We start from the raw sequence: 20,264 nt of genomic DNA, 5'->3' as shown, positions 1-20,264 counted from the left end.
TTAAACTAATGGTTCTTCTAACCAGAAAGGAAAAGTACTCTGCGCTTTGTACCGAGGAGCCTACCTGCTATTTCGATCCCTTGGATAGGAGAGCCAATTGTTATAAATGTTAATTATTGTCTCGGATGTATAAGGTTTCCCAAAATGGAACCTTTCACTGGGAACCACTAAAAGAGGTAAAATGACATGAATTTACAAACCACATAAACCAAATGATCCATTTTAGATCGCGCACAGAAAGGTTTAAGTTGTTCTGGTAACATAAAACCGTTCCTGTCAATGCAAATCACTGGAAAACCAGAGATGCGTCGGAGATTTAAAGGGGACGTAGAGAACTAGCCCTCCGGCTGCCGCCTTCCGAGGGTTAGACGCTGCGGGCTAGGGGCGCCCGACGCCGGATTTCGGCTCCGCTATGCAGGTAAAGGCCAGTGTGGGCACAACTGTCCACGGAAAGGCCACTGCGAAGGCACGAGGCTGGTGTTCCTCGGCTAAATTGACTAAAGGCCTGGGTTGAAAAACCTTCAGATTGGACCCGCTTGTTTCCCTTCCGGCTGGGAGCGAGACGATTTGGGACTCCCAACCCGCTTTCTTGTCATTCTTTCGCCATCAAGAAAGACAGCGGGATCCTTTTCGGCCCCTAGATATTTGGAAGGGGAGGGCATTGGGAGGTGGTTCTTCAATAAATCAGTGCCGTCGCTCTGGGTGTATGGAGACTCCTCAAATCCTGGCCGAAGAGAAAGCTTTCGTCTTTCCCCTCTGCTTGGTGGGGCAGCTCCGAGCGCCCTCGCCCCGTGCGAGCCTGGGTCCCGAGTCCCGCGTGGTGGCGGAGCAGCCGCCCACCTGCCTCCCGGGAGAAGTCATTTTTCCGAATAAGCCAAAGGCTTAGGCAGGGCGATCTGCGGACCCGGAGAAGAGAAACCCAAAACCAGTCCATTAGTAAATGAGTTTGGTGTTGTCAAGGTTCTTTCCCATCCACTTGCTGTTCTGAAAAATAGATCACGTTTCGTTATCTTTAGTGGGAATCTGCAACGTGACACCGGATCCGCGCGGCCCGGGCCTCCCTCCCTCCCTCCCCGCCTCGCTCTGCGGGGCGGAGGGGAGCCGGCCGGCCTCTCCGGCTTATTTCTGAACAATGAGGATTTGTCTGTTCCCCTGATATATTTATGCATGTATGGAGGAAGGCAGTCTTCTGGAGGCGGGGAGCGCGCGAACAGAGCCTCCAGTTTCCTTGGTGCGAAAACGCTGCGCCAGCCCAGAGCGCCCCGGGGTCGTCTCCCCCCCGCCCACCCGCCCCCCACACCTGGACAAACAAAACCCGCTGTGCACGCCCGGCCCGCAGCTAAAAGCCCTGCGGCCCCGAGCGGCTCCCGAAAATATGGTCTTCCCATCGCCCAGAGTGGGTCCGGGGGAGTGGGGGGCGGGGGCGGCAGCGAAGGGAGAAAGAGACCGAGACACCACCGGGAGCTCAGATTGGAGGGGACAGAGCTGGGGTGGGGGGCGGCAGGTTTAATGGGGCTCATCCTCTCACCCTCTCGGTGCCCCTGCGACGAGTCTCTCTCTGAAGGCGTGTGTCTCTTTATATCTCGTTCTCCTCTCTCCTTCATTCAGAAAGAAGCTCTTTGTGTGTGAACCTCTGTCCCCCACCACCTCCGATTGCCTCTGTCTGGATCTCTCCATTTCTCTCCCTAGGCTCTGGGAGCCTGTTTCTGTCCCCGACCCAGTGCCGTGAAGTTTCGCGCTTAGAGGGTGCAGATGGCGCGCCAGGCCCAGTCGGTCCCGAGGCCAAGCTCAGTGAAGGTGCGGCCAAGAGCCGGGAGCGCCCGCGGCCAGGGCGGGAGAAGGTGGGTTGCATACTTGGGGTCGGGGGGGGGCGGTCCGGGTTCAGCGGTACTCGGAGATGGTTCGTGCCCGGGTTTAAGCCGCAGGTAGCTTTCTGGAAAGTGAATAGGGGTAGGGGAGGGGTGCAGATGGCAATAATCAGGTTTAAGACTCTAAGACACTGTCTGCACACACACACACTTTAAAAAAAATATCTCCTAAGGGCAAGTTTACAAAATGAAACTACAAGAATCCTTATCTTCCCTTGAATTTCCAATCAACTTTTTTTTTTTCTAAACTAATGTACATCCTGAATACCGCATCTGTCTAAGCTAAGAAGAATTTCCTTTTGGGAGGTGAAAGCCTGCAGCTCGTCCTGTTCAGAGGAAAGTGCTAGTGACGGTAATGCAGGGTGACACTAAATAAACAGTTAGGGTGGACTGGAAAGATGGAGCTAATTATCCAGTGAGCTGTGTTTCAGCCCAGACCATCAGGGGCTGATTTGTTTTGGCTCATAGTCCCAAGAAGGAGAAGGACCACTCTCTTCTCCACATCTCTTTGGGATCCTGATCATTCATGTCTCAAACAAAACAAAAAACAAAACCATTACCCAGATATCACGTCTTGGATTATAAAATCTGGTTTACCTTGTGAAAATGCCCACTCCATCACCCCACAGCCCTGGAGAGAAGATCCCAAATGACTAAAAATATACTCCCAGGAGAGGAAAACCATGATAGTTTGACTCCAAAGTCTTTTTTTTTTTTTGAGAGAGAGAGAGAGAGAGAGACCAAATGATAAGGAAAGAGGGCATCCGGCACCCCTCCACTCTTCACCTGCACCCCTCCACTCTTCACCTGTAGTCTAAAAATGTATTTATAAAATTACGTATTTATAGCAACTGTCATGTTGGCCTGTTTTTTTCACAATGAATTTTCCTCCCCCTTCAAAAAAAAAAATCAGGCTTCGTGAAATTTTAGATGCAATTAGATTTATTGTTTGCCTGATTCACTGACTATCCGGTTTCCTCAGGTAAGCCTGCACTTATATATAAATCCTAGTAACTTAAAACTTTTCCCTCTCCACTTTGCTCTCCTCCCCCACTCCCAACATTCTGATATTAATAATCCCCGGCTGCCCCTCTTTCCGGGTCATTACGGTACTGCTGGTCTCTAATCAATCCTAATGCGATGGCAATTGGAGTCCCTGATGACTGCGGCTCGGGTTTCTTGTAATGGCTCTACCACATTTTCCTGGACCTCCTTCTTTAACCTGAGATGCCAGGGGGACGAGTCCTTTCTCGGCTGCTGATTACTTCAAGATGTGGGGGCTGGTTTGAGCAGAAGGAGAAAGAGACACGCGCACAGCGTGGCTGCCGCAGCGGGCTGGGCGGCTGGAGCGAGCAGAAGTCTGCTCGCGGTGCTGCGGCACCCAGACGCCTCTCGCTACTTGGCTTTTCCTTTTTCTCCATTTTCCATGCCCAAACTCACCCCGGCAGAGCAGATTTTTCAGCTGCGGAGCCTCCTGGTGGTTTCTGGGCCTCTCCAATGCTTACATTGCAGCGTTCGCCCCAGCTCCCAGGCCAGGCCTGCCCCTCGCTCACAGAGTCAGCTTCTCTTTACTCCTGGTTGTTTGCTCCCAGTCCCTCTCCCCTCCCAAATTTTACTGTCGTTTTCCTGAAGGGAAAACTGGATTCTTCCCATCCCACCCCCCAGTTAACCCTTGACCTTTCTCCCCTTCCTCAACCCTTCAGTGCTAGGAGCATCCAACCTGTTCCTGACTCAAAGCCGAAACTCCGAGTCCAGAAGCTTGGTCCGGTCATGTCGGGATATGGCCCCTTCTCCCTGCCTTCCTTGCCTGGAACTGGCTCCGACCTCCGCGTCCATCCACTCGGAATCCTTAACCTCTAGCTAGGGACAAGGCCCAGCACCTCCATCTCTCTCATACTCGGAGAAGAGCCAAGGGTGGGAACCTGAGCTTGCCTTCCTCTCCCCGGCTCCTTGCTCGCTTCTCCTCCTGAGGGCCCAGGCCCGGCAGCGAGGCGATCCAGCATGTTTGCAACATTTGTGCGTATTCTTCCATCTCGCAGTCTAATGCCATTTAGCGTAACCCGAGCCTCGGATAATTGCCACTTCTCTGACGTGATACTTTTAAAAACGAGCTAATGCATCTGAATTGCGGAAGAAAGTACTGTGGACAAATTGAGTGCTGAGCTGCCGACATGGATCGCTTTGTTAGGGGCAGACGGTGGTTCGTGACTCAGTGCATTTCTGGGGGCCGCCTGAGCTCTGCAGCTGGGTCAACTCGAGGCGCACTGTCCCTTTGGCTTTTCGGGCGCGGGTTCGGGGGGGTGGGTGGGAGCCCTTTCGGTGCACACCCACTCCGTGGCAAATGTTTTGTGCACTGCATTCCCACACGAGCACATTGTTTGGGTTCTAAATGACACGGATTTTCGCAGACAGAGCTTGACCGCCTCTGCCTCCGAGTGGGCCGCGATTTGAGTCCCGGATCCTTGGAGAAAGAAATACTGGTGGAAGGTGATGAGAAGATGCTTGTGCTTACCACTCGCTCCTACGCCTCTGTGCGTCTCACCTGGGCTTGGAGGCGAGCCAGCAGGATGAGGCTTCCAGGCAGCGTGCGGACCGCAAGTAGTGCTTTCAGTGTTTAAAAGAGCCGTAAGGTCTTCTCTTGTTACTCAAGCCGACCCGCCGCCCTCCCACCCCCACCCCATACGCAGGCCCGACTCCACATTTCGTGGGCCCAGCCGGGGGCCCCAGGTAAGCTGTTCTGCCAGGTGCGCGAGTGCCGGAGCGCGGCCACCCCGCCGTCCGCGGACTGGGCGGAGGGTTCGCGGCACCCGGCGCTCGCGGTCCCGCCCGCGGACCCGCAGGGCCAAGCCCGGAGCAGCCGGTACTCCCCCGGCGCCCCGCCGCCGGCCGGGAACCCCCCAGCCCACCCCTCCCGAGGGCCGCGCGAGCACTAGGGCGCGCCGCGACTGCGCCGGCGACGGCCCCGCCCCGCCGGGCGGCCGGAGGTCGCGCGTTCCCGGCCGGGCGTGGGCGGGCGGCCGGGCCCCGAGCAGGCCGCAGTCCCCGCGGTTCCGAGGGTCGCTCCCCCCAGGCTGTCAGGAAGAGCAGGAGGGGCGTGAGGAGGGGCAGGGCGGGGGCGGGGGCGAGACGGAGGCGCCCGGAGGTCAGCGGACCTGGGAGGGGCGCGGGCGCGCGGCGGGCGCGGCGGGCGGAGAGAGAGGGCGCTGTCTTCCTGGCGAAGGAACCCTGGCCTAGCCGGCAGGAACCGAAACAAACTAGAAAAGCAGCCCGGAGGAACCCCCCGGGTGAGGGGCCTGCACGGCGGGGAGCCGACTCTCGGCCCGGAGACCGCTCGGCCCCTGCCGGAACCCGCCGGCGCCACGTCCCCAAGAGCGGGGCTTGCGCGAGGGGAGCCCGCCAGGCCCCTTCTGCTCCTCTCACGGCCACCTTCCTTCACGCCATCTCTCTCTCGCTCGCTCTCTCTCTCTCTCTCTCTCTGGAGAGTCAGGGTCCTCTTTCTCCAAGAGGAGACCTCTTTTCGGGTCCCCTGGGCCCTACAGCGGGACACCGCGACGCCAGCTAACCCTTCACGGCCGAGCCTCACCTGGTTTCGCTCCTTGTCCAGGAACAACCGAGAGATGGCAGATGCTCTTATTTCCAGTACCCCACTGCCTGGGGCGCACGTGCAGAGACCAGAAGTGCCCCAAAGAAAACTGTCAGCCAGTCCCTACCCAAACCCACAAAATTTAAAAGAACCGAATGTATATTAATTCGGAAGAAACCGCAAGCCTATCTTTCCATCCCAACGGTACACACTTCTGTTATCTACAGAGGATAATGTGTCCCCGTCTTTCCAGGTTCATAACGAACTAGGCAAAGAAAAAACAAAAAGATCCCAAACTCACTTCTCTTCTGCCTTGAAAGGTCCCACTGGATTTATGGACGTAAAGGGCTTCTTGGTTTGTACTTAGGCACTAGAACCGGTCATCTCTTGTATCTCCAGCTCATATCTCCCTAGGAATTCCCCGGGCAGTCTTCCTGACTCTTCCTCAGCTCCTCTCGCGGAATCCAGGTGGCCTTGTAGTTCCGCTTTGGGCAGGAGAGCTATTTCCTACGAGTTTCTGGGTGGGCTGCCGGCCGCCTGCCTCCGCACATCGAGAAACGCTTCTCTTCTGGGAACGTCTGTTTCCAGTCATCCGATTTTCTAATTTCTTTGATCAACCTAAATATTTTCTTGGCAAACGGAAATTGACCATGCCATGAATATGATAACAACCTGCTTGGGAAAGAAAAAGCGATTTTGTTTCCAAGCAGCAAGAAAAAAAAGAAAGAAAAGAACTGGCTGGTAGGAATGCCTGTAACAGATTCCACCATATACATCTTTTTTGCTGTCTCTGACCAGCTTTGTGAACGCTGCCTTTCCTCCCTAATAAAGCTTTCTCTTTTTTCCTACTCCTTTCAGTTAAACACACACCTAGTCTCCTAAAAGTCTTTGATGCTCTTTATTTTTTTTTTAAAAAGTTGAACTTCGGTGGAGGCCACTGGAGAATACCTCTTTACGACATAGATAAAAGGCAAGGTTAATACAATATTCTCTTAAACCCTTTGCCTTCTGAGTCAAAATAAATATTTTCTTCTGCATGTGATTGTACATCCTGCCATTTGGTTGTGGCTATAGGCAAATCGACCAGCAATAAAGTGTTTTGAGGCTGTGTATTATATGCAGCTCTCTTGAAATCAAGGGAGGGGGAGGGAGCAGCCTGACTTCACAGGCGAAGAGTTGGTGGAGTTCTGAAAAAGCTGCAAGAAAAGGACCTTTCACCTCTCATTAGTGATGCCATCGGTGCTCAGGCAGAGCGGAGCTGAGGTCATGTTACATATGGCACACAGTCTGCTCAGCACTTGAAACGTCAGCTTTGAAATTTTAGAGAGGGGAAAGGTCATCTTTAATAAGCTAAAGTCTGGGACTCCCAGTGCCCTCGTTGCAAACTGGGTGGGTGTCCATATGCTTCAAACCCTCTGCACAAGTTTTTTTTTCTTCTTCTTCTTCTTTTTTTTTTTTTTGTATGTGTAGTTTTAAGCTGATTTTTGTTTCACAGCTCCTTTTAAGCTGTAATGTTTTTAGCTGTTAATACTCCAAAGGCCTTTCATTTTTATAGCAACTCTGTCATCTTTCCTTTTCTTTTCACGCATTCATAAAACCGTCTGTTCTGAGTGATAGCTTTTTAGAATTCGACTTCCCAGGAGAAGAGAAGTGTATCTGTCCTTCTGCATACATGAATCCAGACTGGGGGCTATAGGGTTACCCTTCTGAGTGGGTAATTTAGACTTCACTCTTGTACACTACATAATTTACTGGACCTTCAAAACATTAAAACTTCCATAGTATATAAAAGCTCTGGTTCCTGAAAATTCCTGGGTACTACTAAAAATTTTCATGCCGGTTACTGAAATTTCAGATTTTATTTTAACCATGTGGGGGAAACTCAAATCAGGGTATATTGATTCTTCTATAAAGCTTAAAGTTAAGACTGACAGATGCTATAATGGTAAATACAGTACTAAAAAAAATGTGCTAATATCTCACTTCCTTGTTCAGAAAATATTAGGAACATTTGTGAATGTTTAATCCTCAAATTTGTTCAAGAAGTGAAGTCAGCTCAACCTAAGCAGGAGAACTGCTCCCAGATCACTTTGCAGCCACTGTAGAGATGGCTATAAATACTTTTCTTTCATGTAACTCTGCAAGGAACTTCTCAGTAGTGATCTGTCATTTATTCAGTTCTGGAAAATACAATTTTTTCCCAGATGGACATACTGTCCAAGAGAAGCTGCCTCGGCACACCATTACATTCATTCTTTATTTATTTTTCTTTATATCTGTTCTGTCAATCCATTTTCTCTTTTTATCTATATATTCTAGCTTCTGGTTGTTTTTCAGTTTTTCTACTTTTACATGAAAGTTATATATTTTGTCCTTATAAACTTTAAAAAATAAGACAATTATGTATGGTAATCAACTCCAAACAGGTAGACTCAGTGATATTTCAAAATGCCTTCTCCTATACTGAAAATTGTTAACAGCAGAATAACCTTCAAACATCTCTTGAACCAATTAGAGATTTCTCAGTACTAAAGAACTTAATGAGTGTGATTTTGCAGATAGGTTTTGGTATTGCTTTCTTTCTCGTTAGATTCTCGAAAATCCTTAATTTTGCATGAATGAATATTAAAAACAACAGTGTGCACATAATAGTAACAGACACTATAGATTGGCAGAACGATTTCATAACCAAGAGTGACATCAAGTAAATAATTTATTTCTAATCACTTCCCTACATTAGGATTTACTGCAAATGAGCTAGTGATGCTTTAGCTAACCCAAAACACTTGAGGCCTTGATGACCCGAATGGTATGCTAAGTTCAATCAATCCAGTCCATAAAAAGTGAATAGAAGGGTGCAAACCATAGTCTTGGGGAGTGCAGGTGTGTGCAATGTGAGTGTAAGTATGTTGGAGAGAGAGGTAATGTTGCCATTTTGTATTTTATATTTTAAAGCTCTTAAAAATACTCTAGGAAAATTGAAGAACAGATTGTATCACTCCGGTAAGCCTGAAAACACAAGAAGTGAAATATTTCAAGAGGCAGATTCATCACTGACAAGTTGATAACTCACCAAAGACCTATAAAAGGAATACTAATACTTTACATTTTTAATAACATCCTTCACTCAAGACTTTAACATTTTACAAGCCTGATCTCATTCATCTCCTCAGAACTTTTGGGAGATATTACCTTATTACAAAGAGTGATTATCCCTGTTACAAAAAAATTGGCAGAGAGGTTGTGTGATTTGCCTGTGGTTGTATAATCCAGAGGCAGCTTGGGGACAAAAACTATGAATCCCAGATTCTTCCTAATTTATCTAAAAAAACAATTTTCCATAAAGAGATAAGTGATGAAAATTATTTGGATTTAGTGAGTCCTTATGAAATGTTTTCCCTTCAAGTTAAAGACTGTAATTCAGGAAGGAGATTTGTAAGAGATTTTTTTAAATGTCTTTAAATTACCAAGAAAAAAGTGTGATGTGAAGTGGCATCAGTCCACCTAGGTCTGGCTATTCCTCCATCCTGTCTGGAAATATGCCACAGCCTTAGTTGGTACAAATGTCATGTGGGAGGAGACGACAGATTACAGAACCATGAGGTAATTACTACAGCTTAACTGTCCCACAGAGAAACTATTTAGTGTTCATAAACAGGGTTACAATAGAATATATAGTCTATGACAAGATTGGGGCTGTCCTAGAATAACACTTGTGACCCTTTCTTTGGCTTATTTAGGGGAAGAAATACTAGAAATTCTAGAAAATTAAGGATTTGGTCAATCTTTCGGGCATGCCTCACAAACGTTGGTGGACAAGCAAGTGACCCGGGTCCCTGTAACAGGGCAGTTCACTGGGCCCCACCCCCAGAGTTTTTGAAACCCCAGGTCTAAAGAGGGGGCCCCGGAAATCTGCATTTTAGCAAGGACCCCAGGTAATTTTTTTTCATTTTTTTTTTAATTTATGAAACATAACCACATACAAACACAAACATTTTTACAATATGATATTTTCATTCTTGTTATATAATCAGTAACTCACAATATCATCCCATAGTTGCATATTCATCATCATGATCATTTCTTAGAACATTGGCATCAATTCAGAAAAATAAATAAAAAGAAAACAGAAAAAAATTCATGCACACCATATCCCTCATCCCTCCCTTTCATTGATCACTGGCATTTCAATCTACTAAATTTATTTTAACATTTGTTCCCCCATTATTTATTTATTTTTAATCTATATGCTTTACTCATCTGTCAATAAGGTAGATGAAAGGAGCATCAGACACAAGGTTTTCACAATCACACAGTTACATTGTGAAAGCTATATCATTATACTATCATCTTCAAGAAACATGGCTACTGGAACATGGCGCTGCATTTTCAGGCAGTTCCCTCCAGCCTCTCCACTCCATCTTAACTAAAAATGTGATATCTATTTAATGCATAAGAATAACCTCCAGGATAACCTCTCAACTCTGGAATCTCTCAAGCATTGACATTTTATTTTGTCTCATTTCACTCTTCCCCCTTTCAGTCGAGAAGATTTCTCAGTCCCTTGATGCTGAGTCTCAGCTTATTGTAGGGTTTTTCTCAATCCCTTGATGCTGAGTTCCAGCTCATTCTAGGATTTCTGTCCCACGTTGCCAGGAAGGTGCACACCCCTGGGAGTCATGTCCCACGTAGACAGGGGGAGGGTAATTTTGATGCAGCTGGTTGGTGAGCTACACATTGAGAATAAACCTTCACTGTGCCTGAGGTAGCAATATCAAAGAGGAGGATTCTATCATCAGTAAAAAAGTACAAATCCCAAGTTTTTACTTTGCAGAATTTACTTTTCTTTGTACAATTTAAACAAATTTTTAAAAATATTTTTATTGTAAACAACAAACATACAAACATTCTTGACATACCAACATTCTATACATGGTGTATAATCAATGGCTCACATAGTTGTGTATTTATCACCGTGATTTTTTAGAACATTTGCATCTCTCCAGCAAAATAAATAAAAAAGGAAAAAGTCATACATGCCATATTTCTTACCCCTTCCTCTCATTGACTACTAGTATTTCAATCCATTTATTTTTACCTTGTTCCCCCATTATTTATTTATTTTTTATCCATATGTTTTCCTCATCTGTCCATACCACAGATAAAAAGAGCATCAGACACAAGGTTTCAAAATCAGACACAAGGTTTTCACAATCACACAGTCACATTGCAAAAGCTGTATCATTATAAAATCATCTTCAAGAAACATGGCTACTGGAACACAGCCCTACTGTTTCAGGTACTTCCCTCTAGACTCTCTAATACACCATAAACTAAAAAGGGGATTTCTATATAATGCATCAGAATAACCTCCAGGATAACCGCTCAACTCTGTTTGAAATCTCTCAGCTACTAACACTTGAGTTTGTCTCATTTCACTCTCCCCCCTTTTAGTTGAGAAGGTCTACTCAATCCCTTGATGCTGAGTCCCACATCATCCCAGGATTTCTGTCCCATGTTGCCAGGGTGGTTTACACGCTGGGAGTCATGTCCCATGTAGAGGGGGAGGGCAGTGAGTTCGTTTGCCCTATTGGCTTAGAGAGAGAGAGAGGCCACCTCTAAGCAGCAAAAGAGGTTCTCTGGGGGTGACTCTTAGGCATAATTTTAAGTAGGCCTAGCCTATCCTTTGCAGGGATAAGTTTCACTGGGGCAAACCCCAAGATTGAGGGCTCAGTCTATTGATTTGGTTGTCTCCTCTCCGGACCACTTTTTTCTTTCATTATTCTGATAAGTTTTATTTTATGATAATGGTGTTTTTAAAGATATCAGCTTGAATACAGTTTAGAAACCCATTTTGGCAACTTAAGTATTTAAGGTACAGAATGTTGTTCATTTTTTAAAAATTTATTTATTTTTTATTTATGATACATAACCACATACAAGCACAAACATTTTTATCATGTGATCATTCCATTCTTGTTATAAAATCAATAACTCACACTATCCTCACATACTTGCATATTCATCATCATGATCATTTCTTAGAACATCTGCATCAATTCAGAAAAATCAATAAAAAAGAAACAGAAAAAAATTCATACATACCATACCCCTTACCCCTCCCCTTCACCAATCACCAGCATTTTAATCTGCTAAATATATTTTAACATTTGTTCCCCCTATTTTTAATCCATATGTTTTATTTGTCCATCGATAAGGTAGACAAAAAGTGTATCAGACACAAGTCTCTCACAACCACACAGTCACTATGACAGCCATATCATCATATAATTATCTTCAAGAAACATGGCCACAGGAGCACAGCTCCACATTTTCAGGCAGTTCCCTCCAGCCTCTTCATTACACCTTAACTAAACAGGCAATATCTATTTAATGTGTGAGAATAACCTCCAGGATAACCTCTCTTCTCTGTTTGGAATCTCTCAGCCACTGACACTTTTTTTTGGTCTCATTTCTCTCTTTCCCCTTTTGGTGGAGAAGATTTTCTCAATCCCTTGATGCAGAGTTCCAGTTCATTCTAGGATTTCTGTCCCACGTTGCCAGGGAGGTCCACACCCCTGGGAGTCATGTCCCACACAGAGAGGGGGAGGGTGGTGAGTTTGCTTGCTGTGATGGCCGAAAGAGAGACAGGTCACATCTGAGCAACAGAAGAGGTTCTCTTGGGGGTGACTCTTAGGCCTTACTTTAAGTAGGCTTAGCCTATCCTTTGCAGGGTTAAGTTTCATATGAACAAACCCTAAGATTGGAGACTAGGCCTCTTGCTTTGGCTGTCCCTACTGCCTATGAGAATACCAAGAATTCTCCACTTGGGGAAGTTGAATTTTCCCCCTTTCTCACCATTCCCCCTAGGGGACTCTACAAATACTTCCCTATTCACTGATCAAATCGCTCTGGGATTTATCTGGATAACACTCTGGACAAACCTACAAAATCTCATGCCCTACACAAGGTTCCAAGTACTATGGTGTTCGATTAAGCTGTCCACATTAGTTATATAAGGAAATGCACTAGTCAAAATACAAATTTTGTACCAAATAAACATTTTTTGCTTGTCTCACACATACATTAAAGTTTTAAAATATTAATTACCATCTATTTTCAACACCCTGCATTATTGACATTCCTTTGTTCTTCCTCATGCAGAAACATTTTTAAATTTGCACATTTTCTGGACCATTTTTAAAGAGGAATTTTAGATTAGGTTTTTGATAGGGGGGAGAATCTGAGTTTCTAAAAAATTTTGTAGGAATTGTTTCTAGCTTACTAGCTAGATAGGAAATTGTTTGTCCTCTTTAATTGATTGCTCCTGCTGAATAGGTTATCAGGGAAATGACACCAGACCACAAGAATGAGACAAGAAAGAAAAATCTCTGAAGAAAATCCAAAAGAGCATTCACATGAACTAAGCAAATCTCATTTTTGAAAGAATAGTGCCCAGGAGTATTATGGAAAACAAACAGCCAGTATTTATCTCCTGAATGCCAACTTTAAAGTCAAAAGTTCTAAAAAATATATTTTTATTGGTAAATCTTAACATACAAATATTCAAACATTCCATACATGGAATATTATCAATGGCTCACAATATCATCACACAGTTGTGTATTCATCACCATGCCCATTTTTTAGAACATTTGCATCACTCCTGTGCTGGTTTGAAAGGAAGTATGCCCCCTAAGAAAATCCATGTTTTAATATAAATCCCATTTCATAAAGGTAGAATAATCTCTATTCAATACTGTATATTTGAAACTGTAATGAGATCATCTCCCTGGTTGATGTGATTTAGTTAAGAATGGTTGTTAAACTGGATTAGGGGATGACATGTCTCCACCCATTTGAGTGGGTCTTGATTAGTTTCTGAAGTCCTGTAAAAGAGGAAACATTTTGGAGAATGAGAGATTCAGAGAGATTCAGAGAGAGCAGAGAATGCTGCAGCACCACGAAGCAGCGAGTTCCACCAGCCAGCAACCTTTGGAGATGAAGAAGGAAAATGCCTCCCGGGGAGCTTCATGAAACCAGAAGCCAGGAGAGAAAGCTAGCAGATGATGCCGTATTCGTCACATGCCCTTCCAGCTGAGAGAGAAGCCCTGACTGTGTTCGCCATGTGCCTTCTCACTTGAGAGAGAAACCCTGAACTTCATTGACCTTCTTGAACCAAGGTATCTTTCCCTGGATGTCTTTGATTGGACATTTCCATAGACTTGTTTTAATTGGGACATTTTCTCAGCCTTAGAACTGTAAACTAGCAACTCATTAAATTCCCCTTTTTAAAAGCCATTCCATTTCCAGGGCGGGCCGCGGTGGCTCAGCGGGCAAAGTGCTTGCCTGCTATGCCGGAGGACCTCGGTTCGATTCCCGGCCCCAGCCCATGTAACAAAAACGGAGAAACAGAATACAATAAAAACAAGAAAATGTTTAAAAGATGTTTCCCTTTCTTCCTTCCTTCCTTCCTTCTATCCTTCCTTCCTTCTCTCTGTCTTTCCTTTAAAAAAAAAAAAAAAAAAAGCCATTCCGTTTCTGGTATATTGCATTCTGGCAGCTAGCAAACTAGAACACTCCAGAAAAAGAAATAAAAAAGAAAAAGCTCATACATACCATATCCCTTACCCCTCCTTCTCATTGACCACTAGTATTTCCATCTACCCAATTTATTTTAACCTTTGTACCCCCATTATTTGTATATTTTTAATCCATGTTTTTTACTCATCTGTCCATGCCCTAGATAAAAGGAGCATCAGACACAAGGTTTTGACAATCACACAGTCACACTGTAAAGGCTATATCATTATACAGTCATCTTCAAGAAACAAGGCTACTGGAACACAGCTCAACAGTTTCAGGTAAAAAAATCAAAAGTTTTAAAAACATCGTTTCATTGTGTTTGAGCCTTTTAAGGATGGTGTCATCCTTTTGGAAAACTCCACCCCCAAGATTGCAGGAAATCTAGAGACCCTGGAGATTTGCCCTAATATGAATAAAATAGGATCTATGCGGAAGTTAAAAACAGTTGTCCACACTGAAAATAGTGATCACTTGTTGTTTATAATAGTATATAAAGGGTTTTTACAATTGAAAACACGCCCACATAGATCATAGCTTCTTGCTCATAAAGGGAGAGTAAATACTGGAAAAGGTTAATAATGATTTTAACTAAGTACTTTTCTCCCTTTAAAGATCATTTGAAAATGAGATCCTGGAAACACAGACACAAGACTCTTCACTGTTGGAAGAGGCTGAAAGGTCAACAGCTGAACCTGCCGCTCTGAGAGAATCCCTCAGAAAACACTTTTGATGGGACAGTTGCCTGCTCTGCATAAACACTCTAGTATTGGAGAACTCACTACCTTATATCTGTTCTACATGCTTCAAGACTCACAAAAAGAAGGAAGATATCCGTGGTGGTAGCAAAGTCACATGGAATCCATGACCCCATGTAAACTAGATAGAATATGAAAGTAACATGAAGGGGATCTTCTAATTGCTTCTTGATTAAGTCGAAAGTTAAAATGTACTAGCTAAACTGCTTTCTCAAGTTTCCATTGTAGGCATTTCTACTATTTGCCCACTGCCTAGTAGGCTGCTGGGGTTCGCTATAGGAAAAGTAAATATTGTCATTTCAAATAAAGAACTGTTTATTATATAACAGAACAGAGGCTGCCTTCTATTTTTGAGACTCTGCTAAGTTAATTGGGGACAGTAGCCAAAGCAGCTGCCCAGGAGACGGTGTTTTCCAACAGCTACAGTCCTTAAAAGCTAAACTGGGTTCATGTTTGTCTACAAAGTGACAATCACATTGTTCTTTTCACTGAATGTTCTTCAGCTTCTGTTGGGTTGGAGTCAATGAGGGCACCATTTGTCCCACTTTACCAGCCCATCTGACCTCTGCAGGGACTGTCAACGGTAAGCCCAGACAGATCAAAGCCAGACTCAAAGGCCTGCTACCAAGGCTGGGATTCAGCCCAGATGAAAGTGAGGAGGTTGCCTTAATGTCTATTTCCACCTAAATCAGGGGTTCTAAAACTGACTTTTTGGTAGGTTTGGGACTAGGCTCAGTCATCTGTACTTTTTTCCTTTTTTGGGTGGGAGAATGGGGGGGTTGCCTGGGCTGGTAATTGAATCTGAGTCTTCACGTGGCAGGTGAGCATTTTACTACTGAATCACCTGTGCACCACATCTGTATTTTAAATGACTTCTCCAAGTCTGTTTTGTTGGAAATTAGTCTACTGCCCACAGTTTTAGAAATATTGGTTTGAATAAATGATAGGGAAAAGAAATCTGCAACGAGTGGTTTTTTAAGAGGAAGAACACACATTTTGGGTAATAAAAGAATGTTATTTCAGAATAATACTTTGCACTTCTATTATGCTTTCTCCTTTTCAAAGGGGTTCTTCCATTGGATCCATACTTGTAAGATGGCTGAGTAGGAGCAGCGTTGCCAGCTTCATTTTACAAACGTAGAAACTGAGACAAAGCATGGCTAAGTGACTAGATAAGTGGTAGGGTGGCGGCTAGAAGCCTGAGCTTTCCCAAGTTTGTTTACCCAGTTCATAGTCTCATTTCTAGTAAGCAAAAACATGTAGACGTACCTCAATCTTTTTAATGACTACGATATTCTATTTCATGGATATTTTATTATTTATCGAACTACTCTCTTATTGATCAACATTCTGGTTTTTCCCCCTCACCTTTTTCTATTATAGAAAAAAGATTTTAAAACTCTCTTCCACATATATCTTTGAGGACTTACATGACTATTCCCTTAGGGTAAATTGCTAAAAGGGAAACTGCTGATCAAAGAATATATATATTAATATTTCGATGTGTATCGCCAGATTGCCCTTTAAAAATTTGCACCCTTTTGCATTCCCCCAGCAATGAACAAGAGACTGTCTTTCCTCAAATGCCTCGCTACACTATTTATTTAATCTTTGCTAATCTGATTGGCAAAATATGGCTAATTTTTTACTTCTTGTTTTTTAAATGAAGTTTAGCATTTTTCATTATGTCTAAAATAGACATAATAACATTTGAAAGTGAACAAATCTGAAGTATACAGCTCAATGAATTTGTACATACGTATGCATCTAAATAACCATCACCAGATTAATATTTAAAACAATTCCACCACCTCAGAAAATTCTCTCTTGCCACTTCAACCACCCACCCAGTGGTGATCACACTTCTGACGTCTCTCAACAGCAATTCATTTTACCTGTTCTTGAACTTAATATAAATGAAATTACACAATTTTCTGTATCCTTCCTTTGTTCAACATAATATCTGTGAGATTCACCAGGTTATGTGTATCAGTAATTCATTCTTTTCAATTACTGTTTTGCAGTCCATTATATCAATACTCCATAATTAATTATCCATTCTCTTACTAATGGACATTTGAGTTGTTTCCAGTTTTTTGCTGTAATGAATAAAGCTGCTGTAAACATTCATGCACGTCTTTTGTTGCATATACATCCTCATTTCTCTTGGCTGAAGTAGAGTTGCTGAATCATTAGAGTAGGTATACGTTTAGCTTTAATAGATAAAGTCAAACAGTTTTCCAAAGTTACACTCCCACCACCAATTGAATGAGAGTTCCAGTTGCTATACATCCTTGCCAATACTCGACATTTTCAGTCTTTTTAATTTTAGCCTTTCTGGTAGATGTATTATGCTATCTTGTGGTTTTAATTTGCATTTCCCTGATGAATGTTTATTGGCCATTTTGATAGTCTGTTCTGTGTGGTACTTGTTCAGGCCTTTAACTCATTCTTTAAATTGCTGTATATTTTTTGTTTTTGATTTATATGAGTTCTTTATACATTCAGGATATATACCTTATGTTGAGGGATAAAAGTAGGTAGGTAGGTAGGTACATAGACTGATAGATACGTAAATACACAATAAAAATATTGTTCCAGTCTGTGACTTTCCTCTTCTCTTAAGTTATTTTTCAATAGATGGTTTCTATGAAGCCCAATTATCTTATTCCTTTATGGTTATAGTGTTGTTTTTGTTTTTTTGTATGGGCAGTCACCAGGACTTGAACCTGGGTTTCCAGCATGGCAGGCAAGAACTCTGCCACCGAGCCACCGTGGCCCACCCTATGGTAATAGTCTTTTGTATCTTGTTTTAGAAAACTTTGATGACCCCAAGGTCATGAAGATAGCCTATGTTTTCTTCCAGAAGTTTTATTATTTTAATGATCACATTTATATTTATGAGTCATTTCAAATCAATTATTTGTATATGGTGTAAAGCAGGGATTAAGTTCCCCTTTTTTCCCCCAATATGTTTATCAATAGTTCTAGCTCCATTTATTAAAAAAAAAACATGCTTTTCAGCATGAATTGCATTGTACCTCAGGGGGAAAGCATTTGCTATTTTACCATTAAATGTAATGTTGACGGTAGCTTTTAGGAAGATCATTTTTATCAGATTCAGAAAGTTCCCTTCCAGTCTTAGTTTGCTGAGAACTTCTCTCCTGAGTGGATGTTATATTTTTATCATCTGCTTCCTCACTCTCTATTCACATAATTATATGTTTTCTTCCCCCTTTATTTTGTTAATCTGGTGGATTACATTGATTGATTTTTACTTATTTTTATCTTTTTTGACATTTGGGCCAGTAATGGTACCCGGGTCTCCCACAGGGCAGGCAGGCATTCTGCCACTGAGCCCTCTGTGCATGACGCTGACTGACTGAGACTAACTTAAACTAGCCCTGCATTCCTGGAATAAACCATACTTGTTCATGATGTATTATCTTTTTTAAATCCCTATATTCAAGTGACCAATGTTCTATTTAGAATTTTTGCACCCAAATTCAGAAAGGATCCTGGTTTTGGTATCAGATTTATGTTAGCTTCATAAAACAAGTGAGTTATCGTTCCCTTTTTGTCTGATTTCTGAAAGGGTTTGAGAAAGATTGTCATGATTTTTTCCTTAAAATTTGAAAGAATTCACTTTTGAAGGTACTTGAGCCTGGATTATCTTAATAACAGAGTCAATTTATTTAACATATATCAGACTACTAGTGTTTTTTATTTCTTCTTGTATCAGTTTTGATTAATTATATTTTTCAAAGAGTTTGTCCATTTCATCTAAGTTGTCAAATTTATTGGCAAAATGTCATTCATAGTATTGTTCTAGTTTGCTAGCTGCCGGAATGCAACACACCAGAGACGGATTGGCTTTTAATAAAAGAGGATTTATTTTGTTAGCTCTTCAGAGGAAAGGCAGCTAACTTTCCACTGAGGTTCTTTCTTATGTGGGAAGGCGCAGGGTGATCTCTGCTGGTCTTCTCTCCAGGCCTCTGGGTTCCAACAACTTCCCCCGGGGTAATTCTTTTCTGCATCTCCAAAGGCCTGAGCTGTGAGGACTGAGGTGAGGTACGCTGAGCTGCTTGGGCTGTGCTACATTGAGTCTCTCTCATTTAAGCATCCAGTCAATTAAATCAAATGTCATTCATTGCAGCAGGCATGCCTCCTAGCCGACTGCAGATGTAATCAGCGACGGATGAGGTTCATATGCCATTGGCTCATGTCCACAGCAACAGAACTAGGTGCCTTCACCTGGCCAAATTGACAACTGAATGTAACTACCACATGTCCACCCCTTGTCAACTTGGCAACTACACACATCACCTTAAACAATATTAAGGTGCAAAAAATCCTCTTCTAGCTGTGGACCTGTGAATCTCAAAACAAGTTGTCTGGTGCCAATAGGCAAAGGAGGGACAGTCACAGGATCCACAGGGAGAAATTGGAAGGAAAACCTGCAGGGAAAACACCACTGGATTTCGAAGTCTGAAAGTCATTTATCCTTCAGCTTAGAAAGTGGCAGTCCCACCCTTTCCAAGGCCCATGCAGTAGCCCACCTGTTTCCAAATCAACTTTAGGGAACATTGAGGAGACCACCTTTTTCTCAGCTCCACTCTCTCCAGGCATTGGGGCCACCCCTGAGCTCTCTGCCATGCTCAACCCCTCCATGTGGTGGCAGCCAGGTTCTCCCCAGTCCCCAAGGAGCATGCTGTACCTTTTCCAAGGCCTGAGGTGGCACGACTCTTCCACTGCAATCAGACGGGAGACTCATCTTCTGCCCTCAGGGCAAACTCACCCTCTCCATGTACATGGGTCCACTGTCCTAGCTGATGTTTTTTGGCTTCAGACCTGAGCTTCCATGGTTCTCACTCTGCAAACTCCAAACTGTCCCTTTGTGTCCCCCTTTATCCAGATTGGCAGTGGTTCCATTTACACCAATAGTCTCTTCAAGCACTCCAGGACTTCTCCATCATTCTCTTCACAGTTCCTCCAAAATCTTCTCCTTAGCCATCAAAAAAATCCTTCCAACATATCTAGTATTTGCAAACTGCAGTAGCAAGCTACTCTCCAGTACCAAAATGTGTTAATTAGGGTTCTCTAGAGAAACAGAATCAACAGGGAACACTCACAAATATAAAATTTGTAAAAGTGTCTCACGTGACCGTGTGGGAAGGCAGAGTCCAAAACCGCAGGGCAGGCTGTGGAGCCAATGATTCCGATGGAGGGTCTGGATGAACTCCACAGGAGAGGCTCACCAGCTGAGACAGGAAGAGCCTGTCTCTTCTGAATCCTCCTTAAAAGGCTTCCTGTGATCCGATTAAGCATCACTCATTGTAGAAGACACTCCCCTTTTTGGAATCAGCTATGGATGCAGCTGATGTGATCATGATTTAATTCTATGAAATGTCCTCCTAGCAACAGACAGGCCAGTGCTTGCCCAACCAGACAAACAGGTTCCACAACTTGGCC

At 43.6% G+C, this 20,264-nt stretch overlaps 2 long non-coding RNA genes across 2 annotated transcripts in view; both read left to right on the top strand.

Annotated features, from left to right (window-relative positions):
- Positions 1-304: 304 nt before the first annotated feature.
- LOC143651737 (uncharacterized) lies at positions 305-15,123 on the top strand. Its single transcript, XR_013160178.1, has 4 exons — positions 305-418; positions 1,609-1,841; positions 14,198-14,315; positions 14,650-15,123. It is a non-coding gene; the product is annotated as an uncharacterized LOC143651737 (long non-coding RNA).
- A 57-nt stretch (positions 15,124-15,180) lies between these two features.
- The window catches only part of LOC143651185 (uncharacterized), a 32,782-nt gene continuing 27,698 nt past the window's right edge, over positions 15,181-20,264 (top strand). The window contains exons 1-2 of the long non-coding RNA XR_013159898.1: positions 15,181-15,375; positions 17,506-17,581. This is a non-coding gene — a long non-coding RNA (uncharacterized LOC143651185). The remainder of the gene's footprint in view (positions 15,376-17,505; positions 17,582-20,264) is intronic.

This window comes from Tamandua tetradactyla, chromosome 12 (genome assembly GCF_023851605.1).
Source record: "Tamandua tetradactyla isolate mTamTet1 chromosome 12, mTamTet1.pri, whole genome shotgun sequence".
Lineage (NCBI taxonomy): Eukaryota > Metazoa > Chordata > Mammalia > Pilosa > Myrmecophagidae > Tamandua > Tamandua tetradactyla.
This window is presented reverse-complemented; position numbering and strand designations above follow the sequence as displayed.